The sequence below is a fragment of the Biomphalaria glabrata genome, chromosome 13 (assembly GCF_947242115.1).
Source record: "Biomphalaria glabrata chromosome 13, xgBioGlab47.1, whole genome shotgun sequence".
Lineage (NCBI taxonomy): Eukaryota > Metazoa > Mollusca > Gastropoda > Planorbidae > Biomphalaria > Biomphalaria glabrata.
Window position 1 is genome coordinate 80,754 of NC_074723.1, and position 18,388 is coordinate 99,141.

Below are 18,388 nucleotides of genomic sequence, written 5' to 3' on the forward strand. Positions count from 1 at the left end.
GAAGAGCTCATTAGCCACATAGCAGAAGGAAAACTGAATTTAAAAATCTGCTGCCTTGCAACTATTCCCAAACATGGGAAAGCTGTCGTGGGTCAACCCTGAGGAAAAATAAGGAGCTGGCAACCCCTAGGCAGTTTACAGCACACAGCGCTACACCCCATCAGAGCCTGTGACGCCACTGGTTCCAAACTGATCCCAAACTGTATATATTTCCTTTGCAAAGAATCACATAAGAAGCTTTTAATTTGATAACTCATGCCACCGATGTGCCCTTGAACTGTATTTTTGTTTAAAGAAATTCTTTTAATAATATCAGATGTAGGTGTGTGTAAAACAGTTTTCACAACTACAACGGCTGGTAAAATCAATGTTTTACCTATGTTTCCATATTTTGCTATAAGTAAAGAGATATTGTAAGATGCTCACAAACCAACATCTTCTCTCTATATATATGATGTTGAAGTGAGATTGTGTGGGTCTATTCTTAACTTTATCTTTGAGTGCTAGAAAATTTTTAAATCTTTATCTATTTTGTTAGGGTGACATTGTCTCAGATGATCCTCTAGCAATTGGTTTCGTATCATTATTTTAAAAAAGTCACTTAGGCAACGACTTGTTTGACAAGGAAGGAATGAATCCCAGTTTTAAATAATCAATGCTGGACAGTGTACATTTCTTTTCGTTAAACATTTGTTACATGCAGACAAAATTAAAATTTTTAAATAAGTATTGAGAAGATTCTTTGGTTTGATTAGCAGGATATATATTTAAATGATTTACCAAGATAAAAATCATATATTACTGTATAAAATAATTACATTAAATGAATGTAAAAATTAAAAAAAGAGTGATTAAGTCCCTTAATGTAATTAACACCATTTTTTTTTACAAAATACATTAAATTCTTACCATTACCTATCAATCAGTCTGTTGAACCATGGGGGCACCACACAAGATCTGTCAACAGCCCTTCTATATTCCTCTCTGTACTTAGCCCTGGATAAACCATTTCATGGCAGACCTGCCCATTCTTTCATGTCTTCACATTGCTCTCTGTCTTTCATTCTTCATCCTGGAACTCAATGGTCAAAGGAGCATAACCCTGGTATTATTTTCTGGAAATAAAAAAAAGACTGATTTAGTTCCTTAATGTAATTAACACATTTTTTTTTTAAAAATACATTAAATTCTTACCGTTACCAATCAATTAGTCTGTTGAACCATGGGGGCACCACACAAGATCTGTCAACAGCCCTTCTATATTCCTCTCTGTACTTAGCCCTGGATAAACCATTTCTTGGCAGACCTGCCCATTTTTTGATGTCTTTCCATCTCTCTGTCTTCCTTCTTTGTACACAAATGGGGAAAAAATGGACCATAATTCTTAAAAAAGAAATTTAATATCATTAAATAAAATTTAATTTAATTTCTAATTATTAATAAAATATATTACCAGAATGCTAGCCACACTTTCTAAAACTATGACCAGTGCCTTATTTAAATCTTGAATTATATTTCTAGTCTAGGAGTTCCAATCAATTTTGTTGTATACAAAGGCCATGATACTGATTATAGGAATATGCCAGATGTCTGTTTCAGCATCTGAGTAAATAAATTAATGAAACTCCTATGACTCTAAGTTAGGTTAATGTCATCTTTCATATCTGTATTAAAAAAACACAAAAAAAAAAAAAAAACTGGACATACATTCCTCATTATCAGTTCCCATCCTGTTTGTCATTTAAATATTTTGGACATTCCTTTTACATTCCAGCCAAGATCTTGCAGCGGACAGTAGAAAATGGCAGTTTGAACTTCAGATCATTGTGTCAACCGTCTCGTGCAAACCACAAAACCAGGCAGTGTAATCAAGATCTACCTAAGAATGAAAAATACTATCAGATACAATTTCACATTACATCTAAAAAAGGATAGCTATATTTAACTTGATCTAGTAGAAGATGTACAACTATCATACCCATATAATGTAGATTAACATACTGATTTAAGATAAATACTATTATCTTCTTATCTTATATAATACAGACGTTACTTCAAAAAAGAAGATGATTACGTCCTACGCGTCAAACATTTAGTCATGCATATTAACCAATGACTTAAATTCTGCCAAGTCACTGGTTTTCCTGGCTAGCTCAGGCAACCCATTCCATGCTCTAATAACACTAGGGAAGAAGGAGTATTTGTACAAATTTGTCCTAGCATATGGGACGAGGAATGTGCCTTTATCTTTGTGTCTTTCAGAGTATTTTATTAAATTTTGTTTTTGTATTTGAAGATTATGGTTCAGTGTTTTATGTATGATTGCTACTTTACTTTTGAGCCTTCTGTCCTAAAGACTTTCTAAATTTAGTGATTTTACTAAAGGTGTTACTCTAGTCAAATGTGAATATTCGTTTGTTATGAATCGCACTGCTCTATTTTGTGTCTGTTCTAGTTTCTTAATGTTTTCTTGAGTTGTGGGGTCCCAAACGGAGGATGCATATTCTATTATTGGCCTAACCAAAGTTTTAAATAACATTTTAGTTTTATGTTCTTATTTGATTTATAGAAATTTCTTTTAATAAATCCTAATGCTTTGTTTGATTTTTTTGTAGTTTCATCAATATGTGGATTCCATGACAGTTTTTCATTTATTATAACACCTAGGTATTTTGTGTTTTTAGTCTGTGTTACTGGTTTGCCATGAATAAGATAAGTGGAATTAATTTGTTTTAGTTTTTTTGTTACTCTTAACAACTGACATTTTTCTGGGTGGAAAGACATGCTCCAATTTGATTCCCATTTCTGTAATTCATCTAATTCTCTTTGTAAAATATCTGTGTCTTGTGTTGTTTTTATTGTTCTATATATTATGCAATCGTCTGCAAATAATCTGACTTTTGTTCCTGAAGTAATGCAATTTGGTAAATCATTTATGTAAATTAAAAATAGTAGTGGACCCAAGACTGTTCCTTGAGGTACACCTGAGTTTACTATTATCGGTGTTGATTTAGAGCCATTTATTATTACAGTTTGTTCTCTCCCTATCAGAAAGTCCTTAATCCACTGATGCAGTGGACCATTAATGCCGAAATATTTTAATTTTTTAAGCAAACTATGGTGGTGAACTTTGTCAAAAGCCTTAGAAAAATCTAGTAAGATAGCATCTATTTGTTCACTATTATATTAAGCCAATCCTACACCCATACTACTTGTATACATAAAATTGGGTGGATCTAGAATTTTAGATCTAGATAGACTAGATTTTTATTAAAATTCTAGATCTTTTCTATTAAGTAATAAAAACCTTTAAAATGTATTTTAATATGGATGAAGCTGAACAGAAAGGATTGGAAAATAGTCGATGCCAACGCAGAGGCTCTTGTTCTCGATGAGCCATAGTTGTCTATTGACTGAAGGTGGTGGAGATAATTCAACAAGATGATTTACAATGTAATTCAAGAGATCTGTCTAGGTTAGTTCATTATTTTTCTTGAAGATTTCTATGATCAAGTCTAGATTTTCTACATCTAGCATCATATACAATAATTTCTAGAGATCTAGTGCTAAGTCCTATACATATGGGATCTAGATCTAATCAAGATCTATCTAAAATCAGAATAAAAAATATGGAATGTCACACTAGATTTAGAATAGAATAGCAAAGTTTTACCAATATCTAGATTTTTAGTCCAGTAAATCAACTTATATAGATCAAAATATAAATTAAATTCACCTTTATCTATCCCTTAGTCTGATGGACTGTTAAGGCACCACACAAGGTTTGTCGACCATTCTTTTCCTCACCGTCTTTTGAATGACTAATTCCTGAGAATAGTAAACCGTTATTGTTAAAGAATATACAGGTAATCAGTGCTTTTTTGTAAAGAAATAGGTGCCGGAGCTCAGTGATGGATTGCCTTTTAACAACTAATAAATAAATAATAAACTTTAAAATACAAAAGTAACTTTTTCGCTGCATTGAAAAAAGTGCCGGTACGCTGTACCAGTGCTTACTGTAATGCTGCTGACCTGAAAAATTGTAGTTAAACTAAATAATACAGTAATATTAAGCCCATACTAATTAGTCTTAGATATATAGATCTAGAAATTATATTGACATTGTGTAGATCTAGTCAATCTAGATTTCAAAGCAAAGAAAACAGAAGAACGGTAGACCATAAGGCAAAGACGATAGGATTGACATGGACCAAGCTGAAGAAATCCAGAATATTTATTGAAAATTTTAAGTTAGATCTAGACTAATAATCTAGAATACTAGGACTATAGTAATCTATACATTCTTTTCTAGACTCTACTAGACAAACTCTAATGATGATTCTAATATTAAATATGTAGATCTAGAGCAGTGGTTCCCAAATTTTTTTGTCTCGTAGACCCCTTGCCATGTTTTCTGCTTTTCGGTAAAACCCCTGCTTAACTTATATTTTTTTTTTTTTGTATTTTTTTTTTTAGATAAATTTTTTTAAATTTTTATTTTTATTTATTTTTTTATTTTTTTTAGATAATTTTTTTTTTTTTTTTTTAATTTTTTTTTTTTTTCGAGAATTGACTTTCCCGGTACTGACTTCACTGTAGACCAGTGGTTCCCAAACTTTTATAAAAAAATTTTTATAATTTTTTTAAAAATTTTTTTTATTTTTTTTTTCCCGAGAATTGACTATCTTGGGACTAACTTCACTGTAGACCAGTGGTTCCCAAAATTTTAGTAAAATTTTTTTTTTTTTTTTGTTGTTTTTTTTTATAAAAAAAAATTTTTTTTAATTTTTTTTTTTCAATTTTTTTTTTAGATAAATTTTTTTTTGTAATTTCTTTAGATTAATTTTTTTTTTAAATTTTTTTTTTTTTTTTTTGAGAATTCACTATCCCAGGACTGATTTCACAGTAGACCAGTGGTTCCCAAACATTCAGTAAATTTTTTTTTTTTTTTTTAATTTTTTTTTTTTAATTTTTTTATTTTTTTTTTTTTTTTTTAGTAAATTTTTTTTTTTTTTTTTTTATAAAATTTTTTTTTTTTTTTTTTATAAAATTTTTTTTAATTTTTTTTTTTTTTTTTTTAATTTTTTTAGATAAATTTTGTTTTAAATTTTTTTTTTTTTTTTTTTTTTTGAGAATTCACTATTGCGGGACTGACTTCACTGTAGACCAGTGGTTCCCAAACTTTTTTGTTTCGTAGACCCCTTGCCATGTTTTCTGCTTTTTGGTAGACCCCCTGCTTAACTTATATTGCTTTTTTTTTTTAATTTATTTGAAAACTAATTTCTAATTTTAGTGAGTTGAAGAGTAAAATGCAATTTAAAAATACATATAAGTATTAAATAATAACTCATTTTTATTGATAAAATTCAAATTTAACCAATTTAATATGTATTGCTGGAATCATCAAACACACTGGAAATGTTTTTTTACCCAGGCTTATCATCTGTTCCTATGGATGTCATGTTTCATACATTCTATAAAGAAGACATTCAAACAATAAATATTAATTAATTAATTTGTTTTAAGTATCATTGTAAAAATTTTCGCAAAGAGTTTCTCGTGTATCTTTCACGTGTCCGCCGAACTGTTTTCACTAAAGGGGAAGGGACGAAGGCGAGTAACTGGCGCCTTAGCCGGTAGGCTTCAAGCAGGAAGAGCTCATTAGCCACATAGCAGAAGGAAAACTGAATTTAAAAATCTGCTGCCTTGCAACTATTCCCAAACATGGGAAAGCTGTCGTGGGTCAACCCTGAGGAAAAATAAGGAGCTGGCAACCCCTAGGCAGTTTACAGCACACAGCGCTACACCCCATCAGAGCCTGTGACGCCACTGGTTCCAAACTGATCCCAAACTGTATATATTTCCTTTGCAAAGAATCACATAAGAAGCTTTTAATTTGATAACTCATGCCACCGATGTGCCCTGGAACTGTATTTTAGTTTAAAGAAATTCTTTTAATAATATCAGATGTAGGTGTGTGTAAAACAGTTTTCACAACTACAACGGCTGGTAAAATCAATGTTTTACCTATGTTTCCATATTTTGCTATAAGTAAAGAGATATTGTAAGATGCTCACAAACCAACATCTTCTCTCTATATATATGATGTTGAAGTGAGATTGTGTGGGTCTATTCTTAACTTTATCTTTGAGTGCTAGAAAATTTTTAAATCTTTATCTATTTTGTTAGGGTGACATTGTCTCAGATGATCCTCTAGCAATTGGTTTCGTATCTTTATTTTAAAAAAGTCACTTAGGCAACGGCTTGTTTGACAAGGAAGGAATGAATCCCAGTTTTAAATAATCAATGCTGGACAGTGTACATTTCTTTTCGTTAAACATTTGTTACATGCAGACAAAATTAAAATTTTTAAATAAGTATTGAGAAGATTCTTTGGTTTGATTAGCAGGATATATATTTAAATGATTTACCAAGATAAAAATCATATATTACTGTATAAAATAATTACATTAAATGAATGTAAAAATTAAAAAAAGAGTGATTAAGTCCCTTAATGTAATTAACACCATTTTTTTTACAAAATACATTAAATTCTTACCATTACCTATCAATCAGTCTGTTGAACCATGGGGGCACCACACAAGATCTGTCAACAGCCCTTCTATATTCCTCTCTGTACTTAGCCCTGGATAAACCATTTCATGGCAGACCTGCCCATTCTTTCATGTCTTCACATTGCTCTCTGTCTTTCATTCTTCATCCTGGAACTCAATGGTCAAAGGAGCATAACCCTGGTATTATTTTCTGGAAATAAAAAAAGACTGATTTAGTCCCTTAATGTAATTAACACAATTTTTTTTAAAAAATACATTAAATTCTTACCATTACCAATCAATTAGTCTGTTGAACCATGGGGGCACCACACAAGATCTGTCAACAGCCCTTCTATATTCCTCTCTGTACTTAGCCCTGGATAAACCATTTCTTGGCAGACCTGTCCATTCTTTGATGTCTTTCCATCTCTCTGTCTTCCTTCTTTGTACACAAATGGGGAAAAAATGGACCATAATTCTTAAAAAAGAAATTTAATATCATTAAATAAAATTTAATTTAATTTCTAATTATTAATAAAATATCTTACCAGAATGCTAGCCACACTTTCTAAAACTATGACCAGTGCCTTATTTAAATCTTGAATTATATTTCTAGTCTAGGAGTTCCAATCAATTTTGTTGTATACAAAGGCCATGATACTGATTATAGGAATATGCCAGATGTCTGTTTCAGCATCTGAGTAAATAAATTAATGAAACTCCTATGACTCTAAGTTAGGGTAATGTCATCTTTCATATCTGTATTAAAAAAACACAAAAAAAAACAAAAAAAAAACTGGACATACATTCCTCATTATCAGTTCCCATCCTGTTTGTCATTTAAATATTTTGGACATTCCTTTTACATTCCAGCCAAGATCTTGCAGCGGACAGTAGAAAATGGCAGTTTGAACTTTAGATCATTGTGTCAACCGTCTCGTGCAAACCACAAAACCAGGCAGTGTAATCAAGATCTACCTAAGAATGAAAAATACTATCAGATACAATTTCACATTACATCTAAAAAAGGATAGCTATATTTAACTTGATCTTATCTTATCTTATCTTATCTTATATAATACAGACGTTACTTCAAAAAAGAAGATGATTACGTCCTACGCATCATGCATTTAGTCATGCATATTAACCAATGACTTAAATTCTGCCAAGTCACTGGTTTTCCTGGCTAGCTCAGGCAACCCATTCCATGCTCTAATAGCACTAGGGAAGAAGGAGTATTTGTACAAATTTGTCCTAGCATATGGGACGAGGAATGTGCCTTTATCTTTGTGTCTTTCAGAGTATTTTATTAAATTTTGTTTTTGTATTTGAAGATTATGGTTCAGTGTTTTATGTATGATTGCTACTTTACTTTTGAGCCTTCTGTCCTGAAGGCTTTCTAAATTTAGTGATTTTACTAAAGGTGTTACTCTAGTCAAATGTGAATATTCGTTTGTTATGAATCTCACTGCTCTATTTTGTGTCTGTTCCAGTTTCTTAATGTTTTCGTGAGTTGAGGGGTCCTAAACGGAGGATGCATATTCTATTATTGGCCTAACCAAGGTTAAGTAACATTTTAGTTTTATGTTCTTATTTGATTTATAGAAATTTCTTTTAATAAATCCTAATGCTTTGTTTGATTTTTTTGTAGTTTCATCAATATGTGGATTCCATGACAGTTTTTCATTTATTATAACACCTAGGTATTTTGCGTTTTTAGTCTGTGTTACTGGTTTGCCATGAATAAGATAAGTGGAATTAATTTGTTTTAGTTTTTTTGTTACTCTTAACAACTGACATTTTTCTGGGTGGAAAGACATGCTCCAATTTGATTCCCATTTCTGTAATTCATCTAATTCTCTTTGTAAAATATCTGTGTCTTGTGTTGTTTTTATTGTTCTATATATTATGCAATCGTCTGCAAATAATCTGACTTTTGTTCCTGAAGTAATGCAATTTGGTAAATCATTTATGTAAATTAAAAATAGTAGTGGACCCAAGACTGTTCCTTGAGGTACACCTGAGTTTACTATTATCGGTGTTGATTTAGAGCCATTTATTATTACAGTTTGTTCTCTCCCTATCAGAAAGTCCTTAATCCACTGATGCAGTGGACCATTAATGCCGAAATATTTTAATTTTTTAAGCAAACTATGGTGGTGAACTTTGTCAAAAGCCTTAGAAAAATCTAGTAAGATAGCATCTATTTGTTCACTATTATATTAAGCCAATCCTACACCCATACTACTTGTATACATAAAATTGGGTGGATCTAGAATTTTAGATCTAGATAGACTAGATTTTTATTAAAATTCTAGATCTTTTCTATTAAGTAATAAAAACCTTTAAAATGTATTTTAATATGGATGAAGCTGAACAGAAAGGATTGGAAAATAGTCGATGCCAACGCAGAGGCTCTTGTTCTCGTATGAGCCATAGTTGTCTATTGACTGAAGGTGGTGGAGATAATTCAACAAGATGATTTACAATGTAATTCAAGAGATCTGTCTAGGTTAGTTCATTATTTTTCTTGAAGATTTCTATGATCAAGTCTAGATTTTCTAGATCTAGCATCATATACAATAATTTCTAGAGATCTAGTGCTAAGTCCTATACATATGGGATCTAGATCTAATCAAGATCTATCTAAAATCAGAATAAAAAATATGGAATGTCACACTAGATTTAGAATAGAATAGCAAAGTTTTACCAATATCTAGATTTTTAGTCCAGTAAATCAACTTATATAGATCAAAATATAAATTAAATTCACCTTTATCTATCCCTTAGTCTGATGGACTGTTAAGGCACCACACAAGGTTTGTCGACCATTCTTTTCCTCACCGTCTTTTGAATGACTAATTCCTGAGAATAGTAAACCGTTATTGTTAAAGAATATACAGGTAATCAGTGCTTTTTTGTAAAGAAATAGGTGCCGGAGCTCAGTGATGGATTGCCTTTTAACAACTAATAAATAAATAATAAACTTTAAAATACAAAAGTAACTTTTTCGCTGCATTGAAAAAAGTGCCGGTACGCTGTACCAGTGCTTACTGTAATGCTGCTGACCTGAAAAATTGTAGTTAAACTAAATAATACAGTAATATTAAGCCCATACTAATTAGTCTTAGATATATAGATCTAGAAATTATATTGACATTGTGTAGATCTAGTCAATCTAGATTTCAAAGCAAAGAAAACAGAAGAACGGTAGACCATAAGGCAAAGACGATAGGATTGACATGGACCAAGCTGAAGAAATCCAGAATATTTATTGAAAATTTTAAGTTAGATCTAGACTAATAATCTAGAATACTAGGACTATAGTAATCTATACATTCTTTTCTAGACTCTACTAGACAAACTCTAATGATGATTCTAATATTAAATATGTAGATCTAGAGCAGTGGTTCCCAAATTTTTTTGTCTCGTAGACCCCTTGCCATGTTTTCTGCTTTTCGGTAAAACCCCTGCTTAACTTATATTTTTTTTTTTTTTGTATTTTTTTTTTTTAGATAAATTTTTTTTAATTTTTATTTTTATTTATTTTTTTATTTTTTTTAGATAATTTTTTTTTTTTTTTAATTTTTTTTTTTTTTCGAGAATTGACTTTCCCGGTACTGACTTCACTGTAGACCAGTGGTTCCCAAACTTTTATAAAAAAATTTTTAAAATTTTTTTTAAAAATTTTTTTTATTTTTTTTTTCCCGAGAATTGACTATCTTGGGACTAACTTCACTGTAGACCAGTGGTTCCCAAAATTTTAGTAAAATTTTTTTTTTTTTTGTTGTTGTTTTTTTTATAAAAAAAAATTTTTTTTAATTTTTTTTTTTCAATTTTTTTTTTTTAGATAAATTTTTTTTTGTAATTTCTTTAGATAAATTTTGTTTTAAATTTTTTTTTTTTTTTTTTGAGAATTCACTATCCCAGGACTGATTTCACAGTAGACCAGTGGTTCCCAAACATTCAGTAAATTTTTTTTTTTTTTTTTTAATTTTTTTTTTTTAATTTTTTTTTTTTTTTTTTTTTTTTTTTTTAGTAAATTTTTTTTTTTTTTTTTTTTTTATAAAATTTTTTTTTTTAATTTTTTTTTTTTTTTTTTTAGTAAATTTTTTTTTTTTTTTTAATTTTTTTAGATAAATTTTGTTTTAAATTTTTTTTTTTTTTTTTTTTTTTTTGAGAATTCACTATTGCGGGACTGACTTCACTGTAGACCAGTGGTTCCCAAACTTTTTTGTTTCGTAGACCCCTTGCCATGTTTTCTGCTTTTTGGTAGACCCCCTGCTTAACTTATATTGCTTTTTTTTTTCAATTTATTTGAAAACTAATTTCTAATTTTAGTGAGTTGAAGAGTAAAATGCAATTTAAAAATACATATAAGTATTAAATAATAACTCATTTTTATTGATAAAATTCAAATTTAACCAATTTAATATGTATTGCTGGAATCATCAAACACACTGGAAATGTTTTTTTACCCAGGCTTATCATCTGTTCCTATGGATGTCATGTTTCATACATTCTATAAATAAGACATTCAAACAATAAATATTAATTAATTAATTTGTTTTAAGTATCATTGTAAAAATTTTCGCAAAGAGTTTCTCGTGTATCTTTCATGTGTCCGCCGAACTGTTTTCACTAAAGGGGAAGGGACGAAGGCGAGTAACTGGCGCCTTAGCCGGTAGGCTTCAAGCAGGAAGAGCTCATTAGCCACATAGCAGAAGGAAAACTGAATTTAAAAATCTGCTGCCTTGCAACTATTCCCAAACATGGGAAAGCTGTCGTGGGTCAACCCTGAGGAAAAATAAGGAGCTGTCAACCCCTAGGCAGTTTACAGCACACAGCACTACACCCCATCAGAGCCTGTGACGCCACTGGTTCCAAACTGATCCCAAACTGTATATATTTCCTTTGCAAAGAATCACATAAGAAGCTTTTAATTTGATAACTCATGCCACCGATGTGCCCTTGAACTGTATTTTTGTTTAAAGAAATTCTTTTAATAATATCAGATGTAGGTGTGTGTAAAACAGTTTTCACAACTACAATGGCTGGTAAAATCAATGTTTTACCTATGTTTCCATATTTTGCTATAAGTAAAGAGATATTGTAAGATGCTCACAAACCAACATCTTCTCTCTATATATATGATGTTGAAGTGAGATTGTGTGGGTCTATTCTTAACTTTATCTTTGAGTGCTAGAAAATTTTTAAATCTTTATCTATTTTGTTAGGGTGACATTGTCTCAGATGATCCTCTAGCAATTGGTTTCATATCATTATTTTAAAAAAGTCACTTAGGCAACGGCTTGTTTGACAAGGAAGGAATGAATCCCAGTTTTAAATAATCAATGCTGGACAGTGTACATTTCTTTTCGTTAAACATTTGTTACATGCAGACAAAATTAAAATTTTTAAATAAGTATTGAGAAGATTCTTTGGTTTGATTAGCAGGATATATATTTAAATTATTTACCAAGATAAAAATCATATATTACTGTATAAAATAATTACATTAAATGAATGTAAAAATTAAAAAAAGAGTGATTAAGTCCCTTAATGTAATTAACACCATTTTTTTTACAAAATACATTAAATTCTTACCATTACCTATCAATCAGTCTGTTGAACCATGGGGGCACCACACAAGATCTGTCAACAGCCCTTCTATATTCCTCTCTGTACTTAGCCCTGGATAAACCATTTCATGGCAGACCTGTCCATTCTTTGATGTCTTTCCATCTCTCTGTCTTCCTTCTTTGTACACAAATGGGGAAAAAATGGACCATAATTCTTAAAAAAGAAATTTAATATCATTAAATAAAATTTAATTTAATTTCTAATTATTAATAAAATATCTTACCAGAATGCTAGCCACACTTTCTAAAACTATGACCAGTGCCTTATTTAAATCTTGAATTATATTTCTAGTCTAGGAGTTCCAATCAATTTTGTTGTATACAAAGGCCATGATACTGATTATAGGAATATGCCAGATGTCTGTTTCAGCATCTGAGTAAATAAATTAATGAAACTCCTATGACTCTAAGTTAGGGTAATGTCATCTTTCATATCTGTATTAAAAAAACACAAAAAAAAACAAAAAAAAAACTGGACATACATTCCTCATTATCAGTTCCCATCCTGTTTGTCATTTAAATATTTTGGACATTCCTTTTACATTCCAGCCAAGATCTTGCAGCGGACAGTAGAAAATGGCAGTTTGAACTTCAGATAATTGTGTCAACCGTCTCGTGCAAACCACAAAACCAGGCAGTGTAATCAAGATCTACCTAAGAATGAAAAATACTATCAGATACAATTTCACATTACATCTAAGAAAGGATAGCTATATTTAACTTGACCTTATCTTATCTTATCTTATCTTATATAATACAGACGTTACTTCAAAAAAGAAGATGATTACGTCCTACGCATCATGCATTTAGTCATGCATATTAACCAATGACTTAAATTCTGCCAAGTCACTGGTTTTCCTGGCTAGCTCAGGCAACCCATTCCATGCTCTAATAGCACTAGGGAAGAAGGAGTATTTGTACAAATTTGTCCTAGCATATGGGACGAGGAATGTGCCTTTATCTTTGTGTCTTTCAGAGTATTTTATTAAATTTTGTTTTTGTATTTGAAGATTATGGTTCAGTGTTTTATGTATGATTGCTACTTTACTTTTGAGCCTTCTGTCCTGAAGGCTTTCTAAATTTAGTGATTTTACTAAAGGTGTTACTCTAGTCAAATGTGAATATTCGTTTGTTATGAATCTCACTGCTCTATTTTGTGTCTGTTCCAGTTTCTTAATGTTTTCTTGAGTTGAGGGGTCCCAAATGGAGGATGCATATTCTATTATTGGCCTAACCAAGGTTAAGTAACATTTTAGTTTTATGTTCTTATTTGATTTATAGAAATTTCTTTTAATAAATCCTAATGCTTTGTTTGATTTTTTTGTAGTTTCATCAATATGTGGATTCCATGACGGTTTTTCATTTATTATAACACCTAGGTATTTTGCGTTTTTAGTCTGTGTTACTGGTTTGCCATGAATAAGATAAGTGGAATTAATTTGTTTTAGTTTTTTTGTTACTCTTAACAACTGACATTTTTCTGGGTGGAAAGACATGCTCCAATTTGATTCCCATTTCTGTAATTCATCTAATTCTCTTTGTAAAATATCTGTGTCTTGTGTTGTTTTTATTGTTCTATATATTATGCAATCGTCTGCAAATAATCTGACTTTTGTTCCTGAAGTAATGCAATTTGGTAAATCATTTATGTAAATTAAAAATAGTAGTGGACCCAAGACTGTTCCTTGAGGTACACCTGAGTTTACTATTATCGGTGTTGATTTAGAGCCATTTATTATTACAGTTTGTTCTCTCCCTATCAGAAAGTCCTTAATCCACTGATGCAGTGGACCATTAATGCCGAAATATTTTAATTTTTTAAGCAAACTATGGTGGTGAACTTTGTCAAAAGCCTTAGAAAAATCTAGTAAGATAGCATCTATTTGTTCACTATTATATTAAGCCAATCCTACACCCATACTACTTGTATACATAAAATTGGGTGGATCTAGAATTTTAGATCTAGATAGACTAGATTTTTATTAAAATTCTAGATCTTTTCTATTAAGTAATAAAAACCTTTAAAATGTATTTTAATATGGATGAAGCTGAACAGAAAGGATTGGAAAATAGTCGATGCCAACGCAGAGGCTCTTGTTCTCGTATGAGCCATAGTTGTCTATTGACTGAAGGTGGTGGAGATAATTCAACAAGATGATTTACAATGTAATTCAAGAGATCTGTCTAGGTTAGTTCATTATTTTTCTTGAAGATTTCTATGATCAAGTCTAGATTTTCTAGATCTAGCATCATATACAATAATTTCTAGAGATCTAGTGCTAAGTCCTATACATATGGGATCTAGATCTAATCAAGATCTATCTAAAATCAGAATAAAAAATATGGAATGTCACACTAGATTTAGAATAGAATAGCAAAGTTTTACCAATATCTAGATTTTTAGTCCAGTAAATCAACTTATATAGATCAAAATATAAATTAAATTCACCTTTATCTATCCCTTAGTCTGATGGACTGTTAAGGCACCACACAAGGTTTGTCGACCATTCTTTTCCTCACCGTCTTTTGAATGACTAATTCCTGAGAATAGTAAACCGTTATTGTTAAAGAATATACAGGTAATCAGTGCTTTTTTGTAAAGAAATAGGTGCCGGAGCTCAGTGATGGATTGTCTTTTAACAACTAATAAATAAATAATAAACTTTAAAATACAAAAGTAACTTTTTCGCTGCATTGAAAAAAGTGCCGGTACGCTGTACCAGTGCTTACTGTAATGCTGCTGACCTGAAAAATTGTAGTTAAACTAAATAATACAGTAATATTAAGCCCATACTAATTAGTCTTAGATATATAGATCTAGAAATTATATTGACATTGTGTAGATCTAGTCAATCTAGATTTCAAAGCAAAGAAAACAGAAGAACGGTAGACCATAAGGCAAAGACGATAGGATTGACATGGACCAAGCTGAAGAAATCCAGAATATTTATTGAAAATTTTAAGTTAGATCTAGACTAATAATCTAGAATACTAGGACTATAGTAATCTATACATTCTTTTCTAGACTCTACTAGACAAACTCTAATGATGATTCTAATATTAAATATGTAGATCTAGAGCAGTGGTTCCCAAATTTTTTTGTCTCGTAGACCCCTTGCCATGTTTTCTGCTTTTCGGTAAAACCCCTGCTTAACTTATATTTTTTTTTTTTTGTATTTTTTTTTTTTAGATAAATTTTTTTTAATTTTTATTTTTATTTATTTTTTTATTTTTTTTAGATAATTTTTTTTTTTTTTTAATTTTTTTTTTTTTTCGAGAATTGACTTTCCCGGTACTGACTTCACTGTATACCAGTGGTTCCCAAACTTTTATAAAAAAATTTTTATAATTTTTTTAAAAATTTTTTTTATTTTTTTTTTCCCGAGAATTGACTATCTTGGGACTAACTTCACTGTAGACCAGTGGTTCCCAAAATTTTAGTAAAATTTTTTTTTTTTTTGTTGTTGTTTTTTTATAAAAAAAAATTTTTTTTAATTTTTTTTTTTCAATTTTTTTTTTTTAGATAAATTTTTTTTTGTAATTTCTTTAGATAAATTTTGTTTTAAATTTTTTTTTTTTTTTTTTGAGAATTCACTATCCCAGGACTGATTTCACAGTAGACCAGTGGTTCCCAAACATTCAGTAAAATTTTTTTTTTTTTTTTTTTAATTTTTTTTTTTTAATTTTTTTTTTTTTTTTTTTTAGTAAATTTTTTTTTTTTTTTTTTTTATAAAATTTTTTTTTTTAATTTTTTTTTTTTTTTTTTTAGTAAATTTTTTTTTTTTTTTTAATTTTTTTAGATAAATTTTGTTTTAAATTTTTTTTTTTTTTTTTTTTTTTTTGAGAATTCACTATTGCGGGACTGACTTCACTGTAGACCAGTGGTTCCCAAACTTTTTTGTTTCGTAGACCCCTTGCCATGTTTTCTGCTTTTTGGTAGACCCCCTGCTTAACTTATATTGCTTTTTTTTTCAATTTATTTGAAAACTAATTTCTAATTTTAGTGAGTTGAAGAGTAAAATGCAATTTAAAAATACATATAAGTATTAAATAATAACTCATTTTTATTGATAAAATTCAAATTTAACCAATTTAATATGTATTGCTGGAATCATCAAACACACTGGAAATGTTTTTTTACCCAGGCTTATCATCTGTTCCTATGGATGTCATGTTTCATACATTCTATAAATAAGACATTCAAACAATAAATATTAATTAATTAATTTGTTTTAAGTATCATTGTAAAAATTTTCGCAAAGAGTTTCTCGTGTATCTTTCATGTGTCCGCCGAACTGTTTTCACTAAAGGGGAAGGGACGAAGGCGAGTAACTGGCGCCTTAGCCGGTAGGCTTCAAGCAGGAAGAGCTCATTAGCCACATAGCAGAAGGAAAACTGAATTTAAAAATCTGCTGCCTTGCAACTATTCCCAAACATGGGAAAGCTGTCGTGGGTCAACCCTGAGGAAAAATAAGGAGCTGGCAACCCCTAGGCAGTTTACAGCACACAGCACTACACCCCATCAGAGCCTGTGACGCCACTGGTTCCAAACTGATCCCAAACTGTATATATTTCCTTTGCAAAGAATCACATAAGAAGCTTTTAATTTGATAACTCATGCCACCGATGTGCCCTTGAACTGTATTTTTGTTTAAAGAAATTCTTTTAATAATATCAGATGTAGGTGTGTGTAAAACAGTTTTCACAACTACAATGGCTGGTAAAATCAATGTTTTACCTATGTTTCCATATTTTGCTATAAGTAAAGAGATATTGTAAGATGCTCACAAACCAACATCTTCTCTCTATATATATGATGTTGAAGTGAGATTGTGTGGGTCTATTCTTAACTTTATCTTTGAGTGCTAGAAAATTTTTAAATCTTTATCTATTTTGTTAGGGTGACATTGTCTCAGATGATCCTCTAGCAATTGGTTTCGTATCATTATTTTAAAAAAGTCACTTAGGCAACGGCTTGTTTGACAAGGAAGGAATGAATCCCAGTTTTAAATAATCAATGCTGGACAGTGTACATTTCTTTTCGTTAAACATTTGTTACATGCAGACAAAATTAAAATTTTTAAATAAGTATTGAGAAGATTCTTTGGTTTGATTAGCAGGATATATATTTAAATTATTTACCAAGATAAAAATCATATATTACTGTATAAAATAATTACATTAAATGAATGTAAAAATTAAAAAAAGAGTGATTAAGTCCCTTAATGTAATTAACACCATTTTTTTTACAAAATACATTAAATTCTTACCATTACCTATCAATCAGTCTGTTGAACCATGGGGGCACCACACAAGATCTGTCAACAGCCCTTCTATATTCCTCTCTGTACTTAGCCCTGGATAAACCATTTCATGGCAGACATGCCCATTCTTTCATGTCTTCACATTGCTCTCTGTCTTTCATTCTTCATCCTGGAACTCAATGGTCAAAGGAGCATAACCCTGGTATTATTTTCTGGAAATAAAAAAAGACTGATTTAGTCCCTTAATGTAATTAACACAATTTTTTTTAAAAAATACATTAAATTCTTACCATTACCAATCAATTAGTCTGTTGAACCATGGGGGCACCACACAAGATCTGTCAACAGCCCTTCTATATTCCTCTCTGTACTTAGCCCTGGATAAACCATTTCTTGGCAGACCTGTCCATTCTTTGATGTCTTTCCATCTCTCTGTCTTCCTTCTTTGTACACAAATGGGGAAAAAATGGACCATAATTCTTAAAAAAGAAATTTAATATCATTAAATAAAATTTAATTTAATTTCTAATTATTAATAAAATATCTTACCAGAATGCTAGCCACACTTTCTAAAACTATGACCAGTGCCTTATTTAAATCTTGAATTATATTTCTAGTCTAGGAGTTCCAATCAATTTTGTTGTATACAAAGGCCATGATACTGATTATAGGAATATGCCAGATGTCTGTTTCAGCATCTGAGTAAATAAATTAATGAAACTCCTATGACTCTAAGTTAGGGTAATGTCATCTTTCATATCTGTATTAAAAAAACACAAAAAAAAAACAAAAAAAAACTGGACATACATTCCTCATTATCAGTTCCCATCCTGTTTGTCATTTAAATATTTTGGACATTCCTTTTACATTCCAGCCAAGATCTTGCAGCGGACAGTAGAAAATGGCAGTTTGAACTTCAGATCATTGT

The 18,388-nt window shown here is 30.2% G+C and overlaps 2 long non-coding RNA genes across 2 annotated transcripts; both read right to left on the minus strand.

Moving 5' to 3' along the window:
• Nucleotides 1–6,585: 6,585 nt before the first annotated feature.
• LOC129922498 (uncharacterized) lies at nt 6,586–7,429 on the minus strand. The gene is made up of 3 exons (XR_008774497.1): nt 7,103–7,429; nt 6,850–6,996; nt 6,586–6,765 (listed from the first exon to the last, which is right to left on the minus strand). It is a non-coding gene; the product is annotated as an uncharacterized LOC129922498 (long non-coding RNA).
• Nucleotides 7,430–17,478: 10,049 nt separating this feature from the next.
• LOC129922497 (uncharacterized) lies at nt 17,479–18,163 on the minus strand. The gene is made up of 3 exons (XR_008774496.1): nt 18,010–18,163; nt 17,757–17,903; nt 17,479–17,672 (listed from the first exon to the last, which is right to left on the minus strand). It is a non-coding gene; the product is annotated as an uncharacterized LOC129922497 (long non-coding RNA).
• Between the last annotated feature and the right edge of the window lie 225 nt (nt 18,164–18,388).